Below are 22,745 nucleotides of genomic sequence, written 5' to 3'. Positions count from 1 at the left end.
AATTATCCGTCGCTACTCCTCCTTGGTCAGGCCTCATCTGGAATACTGTGTCCAGTTCTGGGCACCACATTTTAAAAAAGAAATTCTGAAGCATGTTCAGAGAAGAGCTACCAGGATGGTGAGTGGACTGCAGAGTATGTCCTACGCGGAACGGATAAAGGATCTGGGAATGTTTAGCATGCAAAGAAGGAAGGCTGAGACCTAATAGCTGCCTACAAATATCTGAAGGGATATCACAGTGTAGAGGCATCATAATTATTCTCACTTGCACAACGAAACACGAGAAGCAATGGAATGAAACTGAAAAGGAGGAGACACAGACTAGGTATTAGAAAAAAAACTTTTTGACAGTGAGGGGGGATCAAAGAGTGGAACAGGCGGCCACGAGAGGTGATGAATTCTCCTTCAATGGAAGTCTTCAAACAAAGGCTGGATAGTCATCTGTCTGGGATGATTTAGTAAATCCTGCATTGAGCAGGGGGTTGGACACGATGACCCTGGAGGTCCCTTCCAACCTTCTAGGACTTTATGAAAACATTCTTCTTAGTTGGGGTGGGGGGGCTCTTCTCTCTTTGTCCACCAGTTGTCCACATGGGATTTGTCAGCATTCTCATAATGAGGACTTGTCAAGCATTTTAAAATCTGACAATTTTCACATTTCTTTCAGTGTGAGGACCAAACATGAAGAAATCTCATCCGTTCTGCTAGTGCCACGATCCGCAGTGTACCTGCTCGTCTGAATGTACCCAAACAATACTGCCAGATTTTCTAACGTGTTCACAAGAACTTTTTTCCTGCCCGCAAAAAAAAAGTGCCAAATGCGAATATAGACTGCGATCTCCTCATGTGTGACTACCACATTCCCATTAATGTATAGGACATATGGAAGTATACACTGCATGTAGCTGACATTCTGTGCCAAACTGTCCCAGGGAAATAGGGAGTGCAACCCATTCTGTACAGTGACAGAAGCCGCAGGAGAGAAGCCGGGGGTGCCGGTGCCTCCGGTGACAGAGGAGGGACAGCAGGAGAGCTCTGCGCACATAAGAAGCAGCGCGCTCCCGGCACCCTCAGCAGCGGCAGAGCAGTGTGCGCGCTCCCGGCACCCTCAGCAGCGGCAGAGCAGTGTGCGCGCTCCCGGCACCCTCAGCAGCGGCAGAGCAGTGTGCGCGCTCCCGGCACCCTCAGCAGCGGCAGAGCAGTGTGCGCGCTCCCGGCACCCTCAGCAGCGGCAGAGCAGTGTGCGCGCTCCCGGCACCCTCAGCAGCGACAGAGCAGTGTGCGCGCTCCCGGCACTCTCAGCAGCGGCGGCAGGAGAGCAGTGTGCGCGCCCCGGGAGGAGGTGTCGGGGCTGGGCTCCAGGAGCAGGACGAGCCGCGCGCACCCGCCCCTCCAGGGACTGACTGCCGTCTCGGCTTCTCGCTCCCGGACCTGGCAAGTCCTAATTAGAAGAAGGAGAGGAGCATATAAAGGGGGCGCCGGCTGTGCGCAGGGAGCAGTCGCCGCAGATACAGGAGGTTAGCAGCCGCCGGGGTGGGGGGCACTCGGCATGGTTTGGTGACATCTGCAGCAGCTGATGGCAGAGGAGACAATTGCACGGTCCTGACCGCCTCCGGCACCGGCTGTTCTGTGCATCTCTGCGGGACATCTTGCCCATGCACACTTACCTAGAGCTCCTGTGTGGTGAGTTTCCTTGTGCCAGCCGTGCCATGGGCAGCAGATGGGCAGACCACCTTATAGCAGCAGACCAGTCCTACTGACAGCTGCCCAGCTCCAGCACAGGCTCCGTGCCCCTGATATGTGCCGGATACATGCACATGCAGCCTTATACACAGACCCCCAGTGTGGTGAGTGCAAGGTGTACCAGCCTTGCCATGGGCAGCAGATGGGCAGACCACCCTATAGCACCAGAGCAGTCCTACTGACAGCTGCCCAGCTCCAGCACAGGCTCCCTGCCCTGATATGTGCAGGATACATGCACATGCAGCCTTATACACAGACCCCCAGTGTGGTGAGTGCAAGGTGTACCAGCCGTGCCATGGGCAGCAGATGGGCAGACCACCCTATAGCACCAGAGCAGTCCTACTGACAGCTGCCCAGCTCCAGCACAGGCTCCCTGCCCCTGATATGTGCAGGATACATGCACATGCAGCCTTATACACAGACCCCCAGTGTGTTCAGTGCAAGGTGTACCAGCCGTGCCATGGGCAGCAGATGGGCAGAGCACCCTATAGCAGCAGAGCAGTCCTACTGACAGCTGCCCAGCTCCAGCACAGGCTCCGTGCCCCTGATATCTGCAGGATACATGCACATGCAGCCTTATACACAGACCCCCAGTGTGGTGAGTGCAGGGTGTACCAGCCTTGCCATGGGGCAGCAGATGGGCAGACCACCTTATAGCAGCAGACCAGTCCTACTGACAGCTGCCCAGCTCCAGCACAGGCTCCGTGCCCCTGATATCTGCAGGATACATGCACATGCAGCCTTATACACAGACCCCCAGTGTGTTCAGTGCAGGGTGTACCAACCGTGCCATGGGGCAGCAGATGGGCACCTCATCCTGTGATAACACAAGTAGTGCCAGATCTCTCTCCTCTGCATTTCTGCAGGATGCCTTGCAGCAGTGAGACCACCATCCCTGTATGGTAAGTGACATGGGTGCCAGTCATGCCATGGGGTGGCAGATGGGTACATCACAGGTACAGACTGGCACTGAAATTCAGCCCTGGCATTTAAAATCACACAGGCCCATGCCGTCCCTGCCCCCGAGCACCAGATGTTGATATATTACTAATATTACCCAGGATTGAAGAAAGCAAGATTTACCATAAGACCAATATTTCTAATGATACCCGTGGCCTGCTGGGGTAAGTGATGGAGTCAGCGACTTTGTGCTCCGTCACAACTCTTAACATTATGAGTGTCTTGAGAACACCGATTCTGTTAACAACATAGCATACAAGGCGGCCCATGACCAGACAGGCCCTTCTGGCATTTGCCAGATGGCCAGTCCGGCCCTGGTACATCATATCCTTTATGCCGATAACATGGGGGCACCCTGGCTGTCATGTATTGGGTGAGAGACCTGCCATCATTTCTCTGATGATTGCCTGCAGGGCCTCCTAGCTGGCCATCCTGCACTATTATAATATCTGTGTCCACTGCTGTAGTACTTTCACCCTTTTGCTCTGCGCCACTTTCCCTAATGCGCCGGGAAAAATGTGTTGCCCGCTTTAAACCTATTGGCTGACATTACCAGCTGCATATCGGATGCAGTGCGTGGTGCCTGCTTCCCGGCTGTCAAGTAGTTAATGATCCATGCCAGTTTTGTATTGTATCATTGGTCTGACAACTTTTGTTGATATTAGATGTAATTTGCAAGATTTGGCTGGCATAAAGGGTATTCCCACACGCCGGCTATTGTGGAAATAATAAAAGGACGCTTTTATTGGACTGATTGCTTTAACCAATGCATGGGGTGATGGGATTTTGGGCATACAGTACCTGAAATGTGCCCACTAGCCTGGGTACTCTGTGTTCAGTAATATTTATATACCGTATAATATATATATATATATATATATATATATATATATATATATATATATATATATATATATAGTAAAATAATGTGTATATATATATATATAATAAACTAATATATATACTAAACTAACATATATATAAAATACACTAATATATTAATATATAATGAAATAATATATAAATGTAGAAATAATAAACTAATATATACTAATGTATAATGTCATACATTACTAAGAGCCTCCTAACCCTTGAAGGCGGCTCCTGAGACATTGTAGGACAAGTGTTCTTCTGCTGGAGTGAGACGTGGAGTTCAATATTTGCGTTGGGCAGGGATATCCCTGTCATTATCATCATCATCGTTATTATTATTGCCGTGCATGGCTGGTGGATGAGTCACAGTATTTAGTGTGCCACATGGTACCTGCTGAGCGTCTTTCTCAGCTCTTGATTGTCAGTTTGTTATTTTACAGAACAGTCACTTAAAATGAAGTCGAGGAAAAAATATGGCCTGGAAGACGTTCAACTAATAAATGTCAATAATAAGTCACGCTAAGTAGAGGATAAAACTGACAATGACATAAATAGCGGCTTTTATTTTACTAACTGCGGGATTGATACTGTATTGATTATGAGACTATTTAGAAAGTTTGGAAAGTTTTGGGTCCTAACAGTTTGATTAGATATTAGGGTAGAGCATTAAATAGAAGACCTCATACGGAAGAGTTTAGTACTTCTGCCCATAATTATTTAGTGCCGTCTCTTTGGTCTTCGCCCTATAAGTAGTGTTTCTCAGACTTCTTTTGAGGTCTTGAGGTTGCTCAGTTGCATATTTATGGCTGAATCCATCCATATTTGAGGCTGTTCTCATCCTCCAATCTCTGGTTCGAGGCTTTCAAATATTCTGGTCTGAGCAAATGTGTAAAATAGCGATTTACTTGTTTTCACATACGAGGCCAGTTGATGTGGTAGAAGACCGTCATGCTTTATGATGGGATCAGTTTCTGTTAGTGTTTGTGCAAACGACTGTATTTTCGCTCTGAATGTGATCCAACAAAACATCGCACATTCTATGGAACCGTGCACATGTCCGATTTTTACCGAGTCTATTGAAGAGAAAATCGCAGCATGCTCAATTTGCCTCCATAAATAGGATCAAGCTTGGTAGTGGGTCCGTGGGGTAAATTGGACTGCACTCGAATGACATCCGAGTGCGGTGCAATTTTCACAGACTGACAGAATGGAGAACATGGAGACTTTTTTTTTCCCATCTTCACCAAATCCGAGAAAATCGGACGGCACTGTGATCAGAGTGTGATTAGCATAATTGTCCCAATTCTCTCGGATGAGAGAAAATACGGTTGTGTGAACCTAGCCTTAGAAGTAGTTTATTGGAGGCAGAATTGAAAAAAAAATATTATAAAAGTAATAAAGGAACACGTAAAAGACTTGTTTTTAGAATTTATAATATTTTTGTATACTTAGTGTTCTTCTATGGATCATGGGTGTGTCATAAAGAAGTCCACCATTAAGAAGACAGGACATTCTGGGGAATCTCTGTCCATGTAATAACCAGAAGTTATAGGGGATAATTTGTTTTCACTGATTAATCTCTATCTGCAGGATAGGCATTGTAATTACTTACCGATAGGTGGGGGTCCGGCCACTGACACCTGCACCGAATGGCAGAACAGTGATTTTTTATTATCTCCGATGGGGAACTTTTATCCTTGTTAAAAAATGGAGCAGTAGGTAAGATCCCAAACTGGGCCCATATGGAATGAATGAAGATTAATGATCGTGCACTGCCACTCCATTATAAGGGGGATAAAAGTGCCCTGTTCTGATGATATGTGTGGGTCCAGCGAACAGACCCCACCGATCAATAAACTATCACCTATGCTATGAATAAGTGACTGTTTGTTTTCACTGATCATCCCCTTTAAAGACAATCTGATGGAATATACTGTAGTAATAATTTGATTTCTTTCTCGACTAGTTATAGATTATTTTTTTATTTTCCTTTTTGAAAATTTTCCAACCTGTTATTCTCATTTGAACTCCGGATGGGAGATTAATTGAGACAAGACCAGTTGTGTCAGACTGATTGATCAGGACGTTTTGTGGGTTCAAGAAATATATATATAAATAGGAAGCTCTCACAACATGTTTGTTTGAGTAAATACTTGTATTTCCCGTGAAATAGGAGCATTTTTTTCATAACTATGTTGTGCTGTCCTATGTAATTCCTCCTATAAATATATAAAAAGTTTGTGGTGTTACCACTCCTTTTGTCTGTGGATTGTGATCTTACACCATCAGGAAGCATGGATTGGACGGACGGTTAGACTGTGTTGGCACAAACCCTATAACGTCCACTTATTAATTTATTAATGAATTTCTAGGAGGAATAATGAAGGAACAGCATAAAACTGAATTTTTAGAAAAGATTCTCCCAAAATTGGTATGTAGTGAAGAATACAAAGAATAGAAATATTTGCTAAAAAAGACTTGTCAAGAAAGCTGACAGATCCCCTTCAAGACTATGAAATGTGGAACATATTATAGTGAGTATTGCTGATACATAACATCAGTAAATGTTTCTAACACAGATACAGCTTTCTATAAAAAAAACTAAGGTTCATCGATGACCTTTGGAAGTCCCTAACAAAGGAGTTGAGTCATAGGATTGTCCTAGTTTTCCTCTTGAAGAGACGCCTCAGGCAGTAGGATACAATAGATCAAGTCACACATTTATCCTTCTCGGTGGTATAATACATGAGGTATATTGACCTAGAGGACAAGGCTAGAATAATGTACAGTATTGTGTGTGTTTTGGAATAATAAATCATTTACCAAATTGTGAGAGATCCATCAATACATGAACACAGTGGTTACCTCCTAAGGAACCCAAATGTTTGGGGGATCTTGGTTGAGTATTCCCTGAACGACCAAGAGTTTTTACTTTCATAGTAAGAATAGCCTCAGGATTTTAATCTGTAGAAGGAAAACACTTGTAAAATTAGGCTGCGTTGGTGGAAGAAGATGTCTTGCTGCAAGTAGGTGCTTGTATTGGTCCAGCTTCCAAACTTTCAAAAATGTATTAGATTAAAAGATATTAATAGATTCCATTAAGATTGTAGACACACACCTACCTATTTCAAACATCCATTTCATTCTTTAGCAAAGCTTTTCTATTAATATTTTTGAATGCAATAAATTTTTAGAAGCTGGATCATCTTTTTTCATTTCCTCAAGTGGTTCCATGCAGATCCGTACCTCCTGGGACACCTAGCTGGGGTGAGCTGGTTAATCTTTTTCTTTTATTGGTACAAGGTGTTTCAACGCTGGGCTGTTGGGGTTTTTTAAATTGTGTTTTTACTTCTCACTTTACACCAGTCCGGCGTTGAAATGCGCTGTCCCAATAAAAGAACCTTCTTCGTATTTTCTTGCAGAAAGACATCTTCTTCCACCAGCGCAGCCTAATTTTACAAGTGTTTTTATTCCATTTATGGACTTTTACCTGGGGACCTTCACCAACTACTAGACAGCATATGGTGGAACTGTTTATAGGGGCACCCTACCATTCCTTAGGTGAGCAATACTTTTTGTTTAATTTTTTTCTTCCTTAAATAGAGTCACCCAATTGTGTGCCCTATCCCCACAGTTCCTAATGCAAAGATTTTAATCTGATGATGCTTGACATGAAGGAAGACATCTCCATCAGCAAAAAACAACCAGAATTCTGTATACCTTGCCTAAAGTTGGGTGGGGGTCCTCCTATTTATGCAGGGGATCCCCAATCCTAAAAAAGATTGGCAATCAATGCTATAACATCTCAGTATTTTCTAGTTCTCTATACTGGCGTCCGTGGTGGATGTTGTTGAAGCCGCTATTCGCAATCAGAACGGTGGCCATGAGGAATAGTGATTGTATCTGGCAGGGGATGTAATAATTCGGATTCTAGTGGGATTATGGTCCATTTGATTGCCAGCTTAAATCACCATAAATCAGGAGCTATTGTAGCAACACTTTTAACATTTGCTTTGGAGACGAGTATAATAAAGATATGATATGCACTTTAATATCTGGTGGTATATAAGGCTTCCCCGAGAACCACATGATGCTCAGCCTCATTGGAAGCTGTTGTATTATTCAGCACGGGAGACTGATTTTCTCCGTTCTTACTCAACCCTTTAGTTCCCGGAGAGGCCTTTTCACTTGGAAATGAGCTGTATGAGTTAATACCAGGCTAAACCTGCTGGAAATGTAATGAAGGGTGCACTTTCCATGCCGGCTCGGTGTGTTTCTAATAGAGGTGTAATCTTTCATGAGACTCTTCTATTTTTCCTTGTCGAGCTGGTTTTGCAGATTGTTCATCAGTGATTCCAGGTTTCAGTGTGTTTTTTTTTTTTTTAAAGGGAAGTCTTTTATGTTTTTTAATTTTTTTTAGAGGGGCATTTTTTTCATATTGACGAGAGAAGGTTTTGCTTGATTGTTCCTTTCAATGATCTTCCTGCCGTTGTCATTTTGTTATGGTCACACGGTGGTACTGAATATTTATTAGCTAGATGAAGTGTAGAGCTGTAGGGGAGACAACTTACAGTTTCCCTATTGAAATCCCTGACCATCATCAAAAAGGGCTAAAGCTCAAAACTGGGCTTCCCTGGGCCTAAGAAAGCCAAAAACATCAGATTAAAGTTGATCGAAATGGCTAATTTTAACCATAACAAATGATGGTTGGCTTGGTATAAACCGATCATTAGCTAATGCACTGAGGTCTTGGGTTCAAATCCCACCAAGGACAACATCTGGAGTTTGTATGGAATAAGGAGTTTGTATGTTCTCCCCATGTTTCCATGTGTTTCCTTCTAGTTCTCCGGTTTTCTCCTACTCTCCAAAGACATACTGATAGGGAACCTAGATTGTGACCTCCAATGGGGACAGTGATTATGATGTTTGTATGAAGGTTGAGCAAGTTGGATTTTTTTTCAGCTGATGATCAGCACTAGCTGGAATAACCCAGTATTGGCTAAATAGTCTGTGATATATTTTGGGCCATCATCAAAGAATCATGGGTCTGCCCATGTTGTTCTAATGTGTATTGAGGCCTTTAGCTGTAGGGATTACTGTAATAGGGGCAACATCCTGATGAACCCCATTAGTAACTGAATGTGGAAACCCCTTAAAGTGACTTCTAGATAGTTCATATGATATTGCACTGAAATATATAAGTGGTATGTTCATATCTGTGTTATATAACAGCAGTCCCTCTATCTAGAGAGCTGTCACTATAGGCTAAGTTTACATGTAGCAATTATTCAGATTACTGACTTTTGTTGGGTTTTACAACCATTCTGAGCAGCTAATGTCCATTTCCATCAGTACAGTCATCATACATATATTGCCATTTTTAGCACGAGTTCGATTCTCTTGACTTATGTATTGTTATGATGATTTTTATAAGTGCATAATCAGTTTTGATAAATGATAAAGGTTTAACAATAACCATTACAATAAAAAAGAAATGAATCAGAATGATTATTGCTATATTGCTACATCATATATTTCTCCTTTCGGTTGGAGCATCTTCATTGTAGCGACTGTATATTATTTTTCCTCTAGCTCAGATTCTCCCTTCGGATTTTTAGAAAACGTCTTTATACAGAGTGTAACACGTTCTGCTGGCAATGCATCACTGAAAGCGTTTCTAAAAAGTATACTTCATGGCTGTGCGTTCTTCTAGCGTTTCTCATAGTGTTCATAATAATCGTAGAGTAGATTGGCCATCAATGAAGAGATGCAGAACAAAAGCAGCCTCTAAATTATATGTATTCATTGTAAAGGATGATTTTATCAAAACCTTAACATTCCAGTTTGTTAAAGGAGTTTTCCACCCCAGGGCAAACTTTTAGCAAGCATTGTAGTTTGCTGAACACCTATTATACACACTGTTAGGGTTCGGCTCTGCTAGCAGGATGGAGCATCAGTGACTTGATCTCAAATATGCTACTTGTATACCTGCGGTCACAGCCGGGACAACTAGATTCTCTTCCCCAATGTTCTATTGAGAGAAGTGGTTGAGAATCTAGTCAGCATGTGATCGCAAGTATGCAAATTGCGTTCACATGGCGGCCACTCAAACCAGGAATTAGAGCCCAATCGTAACAGTGTTTATATTACACACTGTTAGTATTTGTACAAACAAAAATCCTTATATTGACCTATGTACCATAGATAGGATTGCACCCTATTGAAAATCAGGGCTGTGGAGTCAGAGTCGGTGTCCATTTTGGAGTAGTCGAAGTGGAGTCGGTATAAAATGGACCGACTCCTAAAATATGTAAGAAATTGGGTACAGTAGTACAATGCAGGATGTGCTGTAAGTGTTTTCACAAGAATTTGGGAAAGTTATGAAATGTTCTATACATATCTGTTCTGTTCCTGATCTAAGGATCTTGGCTTTTAGTGGCTATTAGTGATGAACGAGTATACTCGTTGCTCGGGTGGACTCCGAGTATTTTTTAGTATTCGGAGATTTAGTTTTTGTTGATTCAGCTGCTTGATTTACATCTGTTATCCAGCCTAAGTACATGTGGGGGTTGCCTGGTTGCTAGTGAATCCCCACATGTAATCAAGCTGTCTAGTAGTCGAAAATCATCTTGCTGCGGCAAGGAAAACAAAATCTCCGAACACTAACAAATACTCGGAGACCACCCGAGCGTGCTCGTGAAAACTCAAGCAACGAGTATACTCACTCATCACTAGTGGCTATAAATCTGTGCTGCACTTTATGCACATGCTCAGTAGTGACCAGTGCTGGGGAGTCAGAGTTGGGAGTCATGGAGATTGGAGGATTCGGAGTCAGAGTTGGAGTCGGTGGTTTGGCTTACCAACTCTATAGCTCTGTTGAAAATACTAAAACACATCCCTTGGGCTAGCCCAAAGGGATAAAAATGCGCAATGAAAATCCACTAATCATAAAATAATTATTTATTAAATATATTTAAAAACCGTTTCCAATCATTAAAAGGCAGAATTACCAGAGGGGGTCAAAATTAGAACAGGCCATGAACAAGTTTCTATACAGCATAGCAGTCTCACATATAGTAACATATCATTACCCTCTTATATCCTTATTCTACATTTTGCCATTCCTCTGTAATTTATTATTGAATTATATGAATAAATAGACATCTGGGTTTTACCACTCAGTCAAAGGGGCATGTCCCAGCAGAGTCACTACTCGTTGGATGCTGTGAGATTTTGCAGACACCCCCTCCCTCCAAACCCATCCTCCAAGGGTCAGGTTTACACATTTCTATTTCCTAGGCAAAAGAACGTACAGTAAATCTGCAACCCATCCCCACCTTAAAAAGTTGAGTAGAAATGTATTGATTCGAAAGTTGTCACGCCCGCTGAAACGAACGTCACAATCACATGTCTCATCAGTTTGGCGTTTCCTGAGAATCAAACGCTTTTCCTCACAATTATATACTGTATATACTCGAGTATAAGCCGACCCGAGTATAAGCTGAGACCCCTAATTTTGCCACAAAAAACTGGGAAAACTTATTGACTTGAGTATAAGCCTAAGGTGGAAAATGCAGCAGCTACTGGTAAATTTCAAAAATAAAAATATATACCAATTAAAGTAAAATTAATTGAGACATCAGTAGGTTAAGTGTTTTTGAATATCCATATTGCATCAGAAGCCCCATATAATGCTCCATACAGTTCATGGTGGGCCCCATAAGATGCTCCATACAAAATACGCCCCACATAATGCTCCATAAAGTTCATGATGGGCCCCATAAGATGCTCCATACAAAAAATATGCCCCATATAATGCTGCACAAAGGTTAATAATGGCCCCATAAGATGCTCCATATTAAAATATGCCCCATATAATGCTGCACAAAGGTTAATGATCGCCCAATAAGATGCTCCATATTAAAATATGCCCCATATAATGCTGCATAAAAGGTTAATGATGGCCCCATAAGATGCTCCATAGAATAATATGCCCCATATGCTGCTCCATAAAGGTTGATGGCCCCATAAGATGCTCCATAGAATAATATGCCCCATATGCTGCTCCATAAAGGTTGATGGCCCCGTAAGATGCTCTATAGAATAATATGCCCCATATGCTGCTTCATAAAGGTTGATGGCCCCATAAGATGCTCCATAGAATAATATGCCCCGTATGCTGCTGCTGCTGCTATTAAAAAAAAAATTACATACTCACCTGGCCAGATGCCGGTGTCCTGAGCAGGCGGGGACACCAGCGCGCTATGGGGGGCCAGGTGCCGGAGTCACCGCTGGCTCAGGCTCCCGGCACTTGCAATATTCACCTGTCCCTGTTCCACTGCCACACGCCGCTGTGTCTTCCGGGTCTCTGCAGTGACTGTTCAGGCAGAGGGCGCGCACTAAACACGTCATAGTGCCCTCTGACCTGAACGTCACAGCCAGAGGACACGGAACACAGCGCCCGGCGGTGGAACGGGGACAGGTAAATACTGCCTGGCTCCCCCTCCCCCTCCTGGCGCTGTCTCTGCACTTCCCTGCTTTGTCCTGGGGCCTGCAGCTCCTTCCAGTGTTGAGCGGTCACGTGGTACCGCTCTTTACAGTAATGAATATGTGGGCCACGCCTATATGAGTGGAGTCGCGTCCATAATCATTACTTTAATGAACGGTACCACGTGACTGCTGAACACAGGAACAATCTGCCGGCGCCAGAGACCATCGGAGAAGCAGAGACCGTGCCATGACGGAGTGAGTATGATGTGACAGCTGCCACTCCTACCGCTCCATCCTCCCCGCTGAAAACCATGGGACAATCACTCGAGTATCAGCTGAGAGGGGCACTTTCAGCCTAAAAAAATGGGCTGAAAATATCGGCCTATACTCTAGTATATACAGTACTTTCTTTTCAGAAATTTTGAGAACTTTTTCTTTGTATAAATTAAATTGTTCTTGCAATTCTATCAAGAACTTTTTCACTTTTGCACATACTTAGGTCCTGGCCTTGATTAAGGGTACCGTTACACAAAACGATTTACCAACGATCACGGCCAGCGATACGACCTGGCCGTGATCGTTGGTAAGTCGTTGTGTGGTCGCTGGGGAGCTGTCACACAGACAGCTCTCCAGCGACCAACGATGCCGAAGTCCCCGGGTAACCAGGGTAAACATCGGGTTACTAAGCGCAGGGCCGCGCTTAGTAACCCGATGTTTACCCTCGTTACAAGCGAACGCATCGCTGGATCGGTGTCACACACGCCGATCCAGCGATGACAGCGGGAGATCCAGCGACGAAATAAAGTTCCATCTGCTACGACGTACGATTCTCAGCAGGGTCCCTGATCGCTGCTGCGTGTCAGACACAGCGATATCGTATGGATATCGCTGGAACGTCACGAATCGTGCCGTCGTAGCGACAAAAGTGCCACTGTGAGACGGTACCCTAAGTTTATGGGAAATCCGACCCTGCATCCCCCCCTTCCTCGCTCCTCCTGACGTTTTAACACCTAGCTGTCAATTTATGCACGTTACATTAAAAAGTTCTAAGACAAGAGCTGAGTCTCCAAGTCACAGAAGATTGCCTAACACAATTATATACAATTATAGCAAAGTTTCAGCCATAAAACATTTCAAAGTAAATTTGACACCTAAATATTAAAGGAAGCAAATTACAGGGACATGCCTGTTGTCCTATAAGCCCAAACTGCCCTCTCCTTCCTTCTACGCCACTTAGAATTGATGGGTTTCTGTATCAATATTTCCAGCAGACTATCAGTCATCAGTAAGGAAGGTCAGGGGGATTCTCCCCCATGAATACTATGAGTCTGCTGTATACATTGCTTTCTTCTATAAGCCCAAACTGCTCTCTCTCCTTCCTTCTGCCCCGCTTAGAATTGATGGGCTTCTTTGTTAATATTTCCAGCAGCCTATCAGTCACCACTATGTAAGGCCATGGGGATTCTCCCCCATGAATACTATGAGTCTGCTGTATACATTGCTTTCTTCTATAAGCCCAAACTGCTCTCTCTCCTTCCTTCTGCCCCACTTAGAATTGATGGGCTTCTGTGTCAATATTTCCAGCAGTCTATCAGTCTCCACTATTTAGGGCCAGGGGTATTCTCCCCTTATGAATACTATGAGTTTGCTGCATTGCTCTCTCCCATAAGCCAACAGATGCACATATTTCCATACTGTGGCTATTAGGAGAATAGTCCTGTCTCTACCATTTGGCTGCCATTTCTTAGGGTAGCATATGTAGGTGGCAGATCCACTTAAAGTGGTTCTCTCATTGAAAAATATTTAAAATACCCTGTTAGGTTCTTAGATAACTGAGGGGAACCCTCCATTTAGGGCTTACAGCAATTACTAACTCTAATGGAGAGCAGCTACTCTCTTTCCATGTATTACATTGATTATTTATTTGAATGGACATCATGTAATACTTTTTCTCCACTAGGGTGGAGCTGCAGGAGAATTGGCTGCAGCTAATCTCTAGAGATACAAATAGAGGGAAATTCTATTTTATTACATTATTTTTAGACTTTTTGACAGCACGCGGAAGATTTGGAAATTTAGAGGGGCAAAAATTATAATATAAATAAATGTCAATCAGTAGAACTGGCAAGAGGAGCTGAACACTGAGCCTGCATTACTTTCAGGATTCGGCATGATGCATTACTTGCTGAAGATTTCGCACTCCCTTTAAAGAACGACACATCAGACATACAATTTTTTTATACTGAGGGAGACATGCAGAACTTTCTCCACTTTCCAGCATGGTTCATATGGTCAGATAGCGGCAACACCTTGAATAGCGTACATGTAAGGATTTAATTACCTTCCGAATAATCCCATTCAGGATCCGCGCCTGTAGGCCATACTGATGATTGTAGGGAGCTCTGCATTCTCCGAGCAGTAATACTATTCCGAGGGCAGATCATACAGAATTTATGACTGTGCTGATTAAAATCAAATTATTACCTACATTTACATATTTCCAGAAGGATACATATGGTCTATGCAGAATGTTTTCATTTGTTGCAATCCTCTGTGTCAGATAGCTGGCAACGGTTTGCTGTTTTTTATTTTTATATGAATATTTTTAAGGTTTTTTTAATCACTTTTTTTCAATTAGTTTCTTTCAGTTGATGGATTTTCTGTGGTACATGATGCCACAATAATCAGAACTATAGTATATGGCTTATTCAAAATTAAGGGTTTGTTCACACATTACGTTTTTGTAGCGTTTTTTGTTTGCACCAAAAACAGGAGTCGGGGCAGGAAAAATGCTGGGTTCAATACACGTGTTTTTGTCTCATTTTTATGTAGTGTTTTCACTTGCGTAAAAAATCCTTTTCTGTGATGTTTATGTTGCTCATTGGAGAGATAGAACAATATAAAGGGTGTAAAGCCATAAAAAGTAAAAAGCTATACAATGTACATAAAATAATAGAACATTATGGTGCTACATTATGTAAAGGGGTGTAACTACAACAGGTGCAGGGGTTTCAATCGCACCCGGGCCCTGGAGCCTAGGGGGCCCTAAAAGTCCCTTTGGCCTATAGAAAAAGGCTATTGCTATTAAAGATTAAAAACGTTTGGGGGCCCCGTTGGAGCTTTCGCATGAGGGCCCATGAGTTTCAAGTTACGCCACTGATTTTATATGTATATATATATATATATATATATATATATATATATATATATACACTCACTGGCCACTTTATTAGGTACACCTGTCCAACTTCTTGTTAACACTTAATTTCTAATCAGCCAATCACATGGCGGCAACTCAGTGCATTTAGGCATGTAGACATGGTCAAGACAATCTCCTGCAGTTCAAACCGAGCATCAGTATGGGGAAGAAAGGTGATTTGAGTGCCTTTGAACGTGGCATGGTTGTTGGTGCCAGAAGGGCTGGTCTGAGTATTTCAGAAACTGCTGATCTACTGGGATTTTCACGCACAACCATCTCTAGGGTTTACAGAGAATGGTCCGAAAAAGAAAAAAAATCCAGTGAGCGGCAGTTCTGTGGGCGGAAATGCCTTGTTGATGCCAGAGGTCAGAGGAGAATGGGCAGACTGGTTCGAGCTGATAGAAAGGCAACAGTGACTCAAATCGCCACCCGTTACAACCAAGGTAGGCCTAAGAGCATCTCTGAACGCACAGTGCGTCGAACTTTGAGGCAGATGGGCTACAGCAGCAGAAGACCAGACCGGGTACCACTCCTTTCAGCTAAGAACAGGAAACTGAGGCTACAATTTGTACAAGCTCATCAAAATTGGACAGTAGAAGATTGGAAAAATGTTGCTTGGTCTGATGAGTCTCGATTTCTGCTGCGACATTCGGATGGTAGGGTCAGAATTTGGCGTAAACAACATGAAAGCATGGATCCATCCTGCCTTGTATGGAGCATCTTTGGGATGTGCAGCCGACAAATCTGCGGCAACTGTGTGATGCCATCATGTCAATATGGACCAAAATCTCTGAGGAATGCTTCCAGCACCTTGTTGAATCTATGCCACGAAGAATTGAGGCAGTTCTGAAGGCAAAAGGGGGTCCAACCCGTTACTAGCATGGTGTACCTAATAAAGTGGCCGGTGAGTGTATATATATATATATATGTATATATATTTGTATTATTTGATGAATGCCGGATGTATATAGATTCTTCTGTCATTTCCACTGAAGACTCTACAATTGATGTTTCTTTTCCCTCCATCATCCATTTTACTATAGATGTTATTTGACTGAAATATTATTGCATGTCTTGTATTATTACTATAATAATAATAGTAATTTTATTTCTATAGCACCAATATATTCCGCAGCACTTTACAATTTAGATGGGACTTGTACAGACAATAAAAGACATCACAGAATAACACATAACTCAGTTTCCAGGAGGAGTGAGGCTATGTTTCCGTGTGGCGTATTGGGAACGCATCGGATCCCCGCTCCATCCAAAGCGCTGCCGGCTTTTGTACGCACGGTGATTCCGCATGTGTTCATTGAACCATGCAGAATCACCGCATCCTATACATAGAATTGTGCTATTTATCTTGAAAAGACTGAGCGTCTCCGCAAGATAAATAGACATGCTGCGGTCTATAAAGACGTGCCGCATGTGCGTAAACGCAGGTTTGCCACCTGCGTTTTTGTAGGCATAGTGGAGATGGGATTTCATATAATCCCATCCACTATGCTGTAACATCTGGACGCTGCGGATTGGACGCTGTGGCTGTACGCAGCGTCCAGTCCGCAGCAAGTACACCACGTGGAAACATACCCTGAGGTTCCTGCTCGCCAGCTTACAATCTATGAGGTAATGGGGGCACATGAAAGGTAAATGGTAAAATGTGCTTCTATTGTATGGTCCAGCCATAATATACTACATAGGGTATGCACATAATGCTGCATGAACCGGTCACCAGCCAGTATGTGTACAGTACTGGCACATTAAGTGCTATTAAGTGCATGGAGGGTGTGTGAACAGATGCTATGAGGGTCCTAAGTTTGAAAAAAATGTATGGGCAAAACAGGGATAGCTAGATAACGCTACATTCACATTTGCGTTGTGCGCCGCAGCGTCGGGCGCCCCTATATTTAACATGGGGGCGCATGGACATGCGTTGCGTTTTGGGACGCATGCGTCCTTTTTGGCGCAAGCGGCATGGCACAGAGGACGCAGCATGATGCATTTTTTTGCATTCAAAAATAGAACGCATGCGTCGCAAAGCGCAGCGTTGTGCATGCGTTGTGCATGCGTTGTTCCTGCGTTGTGCGTTGCATCGCCGAAGCTGCGGCGCACAACGCAAATGTGAACGTAGCGTTAGTGAGGTGGGCCAATAGTCTAAATAAGTGCGTTTTTAGGGCACGCTTAAAACCGTGGGTATTGGGAGTTAATCGAATTGTCCTGGGAAGTGCATTCCAAAGAATTGTTGCAGCACGCAAGAAGTCTTGAATATGGGAATCGGAGATTAAGATTATTGAAAATTTTAGTTTTAAGTAATTATCAGAACGGAGGGTACAGGTAGAGTGGTAGACTGAGACGAGGAAGGAGATGTAGGTTGGTGCTGAACTGTGGGTGAGAGTGATAAGTTTATATTGGACTCTGTATCGGATGGGCAACCAGTGCAATGACTGGCACAGGGTAGAGACATCGGTGTAGTGATTGGAAAGGAATATGATTCTGGCTTCTGTATTCAGGGTGGATTGAGAAGGGCGAGTTTGGTAAAAGGGAGACCGATTAGTAGAGAGTTGCAATAGTCCAGATGAAAATGAATAAGAGCTACAGTAAGGGTATGTGCACATGATCAGTAAACATGGCGGATTTCAAGAAATCCCATGCCCACTTTCCGTCCAGATATGCCACCAGCGGAGACCGACATGTGGCGCATCTCTCCAGACCGCAGCATGTCAATTTCTCTTGCGGATTGTCGGCACATACTCTTAGAGTGTTTATCGAGTCAAACGTAATAAAAGGTCGAAATGTAGATATGTTTTTGAGGTGCAGGTGACATGAGCGGGCGAGTGATCGGATGTGGGAAGTGTAGGAAAGATCTGAATCTTATTACTACATATCTCTCTTATCCCGGTGTTCGATCACAGTTTCAGTTGTCCACCAGAACAGAAACAATCTCTGCACAAATCTTTCTGCAGTTAAATGGTCGCCTACTATTTTGATTGCAGAAAAGGTGACTGTTTTCTTCATGCTCTAAAAAATTCTCAAGTGCAGACTTTGTGTGTTTTATTTTTAGACACATTAGTACTTTCTATTGTTAGGAAAGAATAACTGTCTTTGTAGATCAGCCTACATCATGGAAAATGATAAACTTAGCGAAAAGTGTAAAATATCGTTTTAATGCACAAAAGCCTTTTTTCCTGAGAACACTAAAAGTGCTGAGTGCTGCTGCAAAATCATAAGCATTGTTTTTAAAGTAGTTGTCCAGTGAAAATAAGTTATCACCTATCCACCACATAGGTAATAAATTATTGATTGGTGGTGGTCCGACATTTTTATCCCTGACAGGGCTGATGATGGAACTCGATATTCATCATGACATTGTACCTGAGGAAGACTCCAAGAAGTCGAAACTGGTAGTATTTTAGTTTGAAATAAAAATCATCCTTGAATCAGAATATCGAGTTCCATCATCATCCTTCAGGAGCTCATATTGCTGGAAAAAATATTTACAAAGAATAAAGTAGCAGTGAGCATGACTGATTGCTGCTGCATTAATTCTCTACAGTGCTGAGGAATGGAGCAGTGGTCGAGCATGGACATTTCTGATCCTTTCTAAGAGTACAGTGCAGTGCTAACCACTGAGCCACCGTGCTGCCCGTGAATAAGTAATAACTTGTAGTAATTGCTGAAAATGTTGGTAATTCTGATACTTATTTTTTTTTTATTGTTCAGTTTAAAAAAAAATGTACCGTAATTCTAGAAAGTGCTTAGAGTGGCATTAAAAATGAAACATTGCTGATTTGTAAAAAGTAATTTATTTGTTACCTAGGCCAGGTTACAGCACTACACTGCAGATTTCACTTTTTTTGTGACACTTACAGCATGTAGCTATTCAACAAAGAAAACTCTGCGCCACTTAGTATGCTTTTATGTTTCAAGTACAGGAGTCATTTTTGCAGTGTGTAATGATAATTCATACTGTCTGATTCATTAAAGCTACCAATGTAACTAGCGTACAAGGGCATATATATGCCATTTCATATTTCTTTTGAAAAAAAAAAATGTTAAAAAACTTTAAAAGGCTGCAATAATGGAGAAAGAATCACTTTCTGCAAAGATGGACGATGAAGGTTCTTTTATTAGGACAACGTATTTCAACTTCCGACAGGTATCTTCATCACGTAAAATAAAACAATGGATTCTATTCCACCTTAAATAGGGTTACCCTACTGTGTTTTCCCCACATCTCGTACTATTTAGTATTTCCTAAAACTGGAGTGAGGAAGCAGCAATTGGGGTCCTGGCTTAGCGGTCAACAGGGTGGTTCCAATCTGAGATGTTTCGAAAGCTGAAAAATCTCAAAAACAGTTAATCTTGTGGGATGATATGGTAGTTAGTCACTGGTAAAAAAGGTGCAATGAAGGTTAACTTGTGGATTGGCAACAGTTACGGGCTTTCCAGGCTCATGGATGCACATGGGGTGCAAAGGCTACCCCAACCAATTCTATAGAAGAGCTGCTGTAACTAACACTGTTGTAAATTGCAAAATGTAAATGATTTCTGGACGTCTTTGGGTTATGGTTCCCAACCTGATCTTTTGTAAAAAAAAAAAAAACACAGACGGACAATATTTTTTACAGACACATTGGAAAACCATAATAAATTATTATGACCCGTTTCTACAGCCCATAATTCTGATATGTAGACATCAGCTGCAATTACAGTCAAAATAATCTGTACAAGTTTCTTTAGTTTAAAAAAAAAAATTACCTTCAAATTTTTTACAGACTGCAAAATTGTGCCTTATTTTTACGGATTACCCTGGAATTTCTGGATGACTGGCCGCCTTTCTTCAGATGTCCTGCAGGGACCGTGCTTTGACAGGTCAGAGCTTGTTGGGTGTCACAAGAGGAACTTTTACAATATTTTGGAGATTTAATGTTATGACAGATGCAAATGGTTTAAATTATCTGCTCTATTCTTCCGTCTTTTATAACCTGTTATAACTTCAGCATTGTGAAATCTCCTGGATGCAGTAATTTGGCTTGAAAGTAATTCTTTGTGTGCTATGTGTTACCACCACGGAATAGGTTTTTTGTGTATTTTTATGACGAGTGATTACTACCATGGTACAATCACTCTGACAGCTGTTATCAAGTCTTCCCCTCTATCTTTCAAACCAGAGAACTACAACACTTTATATACGGTAAGTATTTTTTTTTTTTTTATTTTATTATTTTTTTCTTTTTTTTATGTTTGTTTGTTGAACCTGTCACTACTCAGCAGGTGTTACGCGTTTCAGGCTTTGCCTTCTATTGTACGACACTTCATGTAATTACAAGGCAGCATTTCAGTGATTGGTTCGTAGCCGGACAGGAGTGATGACAGGACGCCGGCACGTTATGTAGTTTATTTTCTTATAGAAGGTGAATGCCATAAAATGGGTTTGGGAAGAGTTGTGGATCAAGCAGGTAGAGGGAAAGGTTCTCTCCTGGGCAAGTGCAGATTACATTGTAGGAGTAAATTCTCACATGACATGTAAACATTCTTCTAACACCATATATTATACATGCGTCCAGTTCATAAGCTAATTTTGCCGTGATCCTTAGGTCCACGCTTCTTTTTCTGCGGTGCCACCTTCCACCAGACTTGCCAACTTTTGGAGATGATCATGTAGGAGACTCTGTTGTATGCAAAGGGCATTTCCAAAATATTTTTCTATTAAATTGCCTCATCTTTACATGCCTAGTGTCTCCTACACCCATGGGTCCCACTGCACATGTGCTTTTATATAAAGGAAAGGTACAGAAGAAAACAAGTACAATAATCTTGAACAATACAAGTCACAACTGGTACAGGAGGAGAGAGGACCCTGCCCGCGAGGGCTCACAATCTACAAGGGATGGGTGAGGATACAATAGGCGAGGATAGAGCTGGTCGCGCAGTGGTTTGTTCGATCGGTGGTTACTACAGGTTGTAGGCTTGTCAGAAGAGGTGGGTCTAAAGAGACTTTTGGTACCTCTAGGCTCCAGGGCTCTGGTGCGATTGAAACCCCTGCATATATTATAGTTACAACCCTGACTGAAATGACAAGAAACCTGTAAGGCTATGTTCACATATCCAGTGATCATCAGTTAGAGCGCATCTAGCAGAGATCTGTTGACAAAAAAAGTTGTGCAGACACAACTTTTTTGTCCTAAAAAAACTGATATCAACTGGATCCTTTTTTTTTAACATTGAAGTCTATAGAAAACAGATCTGTTAAATAGTCATCCGTTTTATTTGAGAAAACCATTTTTTGCTTACTAGCTCACTTTCAAATGAAAGAAAAGGGATGGCTATCTACTGTAGATGTTTTCTATAGACTTCAGTGTTAAAAAAAAAAGGATCTAGCTGAAATCATTTTTGTTTAGACGGATAAAATGTTTTATTTTTGTTAATGGATTCCTGCTGGATCTGTTCTAATGGATCATTACTGGACGTGTGAACATAGCCTAAAATTAACAGCAGGAGGGCCTCTCTGTGCTCGTCAGTGAGGATACTTACCAGCCTGGCCCGCATCAGGAACCAGGTTAGGAGCGAGTCTGTAGATTTGTGGCTGGAGGTTATTTTTATTTTATAGGAAAGTTCTTATTGTTTGTCTTTTGGGATGGTCTGACATACCTCTATTGTGTACAGTGGCTTTCCACCTCAATGTTACTGTGAATATATAACCACATGTAAAAGTTGACATTTTACCTACTATTGTATGTGCAGTGTTGAACCTAGATTTAACCATTGAAGGAGACTTTGAAATTGATAAGTGCGGTAATTGTTGAGAGTAAAGGTACCTTCACACGAAACGACTTTACAACGAGAACGACAACGATCCGTGACGTTGCAGCGTCCTGGATAGCGATATTGTTGTGTTTGACACGCAGCAGCGATCTGGATCCTGCTGTGATATCGCTGGTCGTTGATTAAAGTTCAGAACTTTCTTTGGTCGTCAGATCGGCGTTTATCGTCAGGTTTGACACCAAAAGCAACGATACCAGCGATGTTTTACGCTGGTAACCAGGGTAAATATCGGGTTACTAAGCGCAGGGCCGCGCTTAGTAACCCGATGTTTACCCTGGTTACCAGCGTAAAAGTAAAAAAAACCAAACAGTACATACTCACCTGCGCGTCCCCTGCCGTTCGCTTCCTGCTCTGACTGAGCGCCGGCCCTAAAGTGAAAGTAAAAGCACAGCGGTGACGTCACCGCTCTGCTGTTAGGGCCGGCGCTCACACAGTGCAGGGAAGCGGACGCCGGGGGACGCGCAGGTGAGTATGTACTGTTTGTTTTTTTTACTTTTAGGATGGTAACCAGGGTAAACATCGGGTTACTAAGCGCGGCCCTGCGCTTAGTAACCCGATGTTTACCCTGGTTACCCGGGGACCTCGGCATCGTTGGTCGCTGGAGAGCGGTCTGTGTGACAGCTCTCCAGCGATCAAACAGCGACGCTGCAGC

The 22,745-nt window shown here is 42.6% G+C and overlaps 1 protein-coding gene across 9 annotated transcripts in view; it reads left to right on the top strand.

Moving 5' to 3' along the window:
• The first annotated feature begins 1,325 nt into the window (after positions 1 to 1,325).
• The window catches only part of PLCB4 (phospholipase C beta 4), a 329,182-nt gene continuing 307,762 nt past the window's right edge, over positions 1,326 to 22,745 (top strand). For 4 of the 9 annotated variants that reach the window (XM_077282628.1, XM_077282632.1, XM_077282631.1 and 1 more), the window contains exon 1: positions 1,387 to 1,683. The gene's annotated coding sequence lies outside the window, so the exon portion shown is untranslated. Of the gene's footprint in view, positions 1,684 to 20,043; positions 20,141 to 22,745 lie in introns of all 9 variants that reach the window. The other 5 variants (XM_077282633.1, XM_077282629.1, XM_077282627.1 and 2 more) reach the window with 4 other exon arrangements.

The sequence above is a fragment of the Ranitomeya variabilis genome, chromosome 2 (assembly GCF_051348905.1).
Source record: "Ranitomeya variabilis isolate aRanVar5 chromosome 2, aRanVar5.hap1, whole genome shotgun sequence".
Lineage (NCBI taxonomy): Eukaryota > Metazoa > Chordata > Amphibia > Anura > Dendrobatidae > Ranitomeya > Ranitomeya variabilis.
Note: the sequence above shows the minus strand (reverse complement) of the source record. Positions and strands in the feature narration are given on the sequence as shown.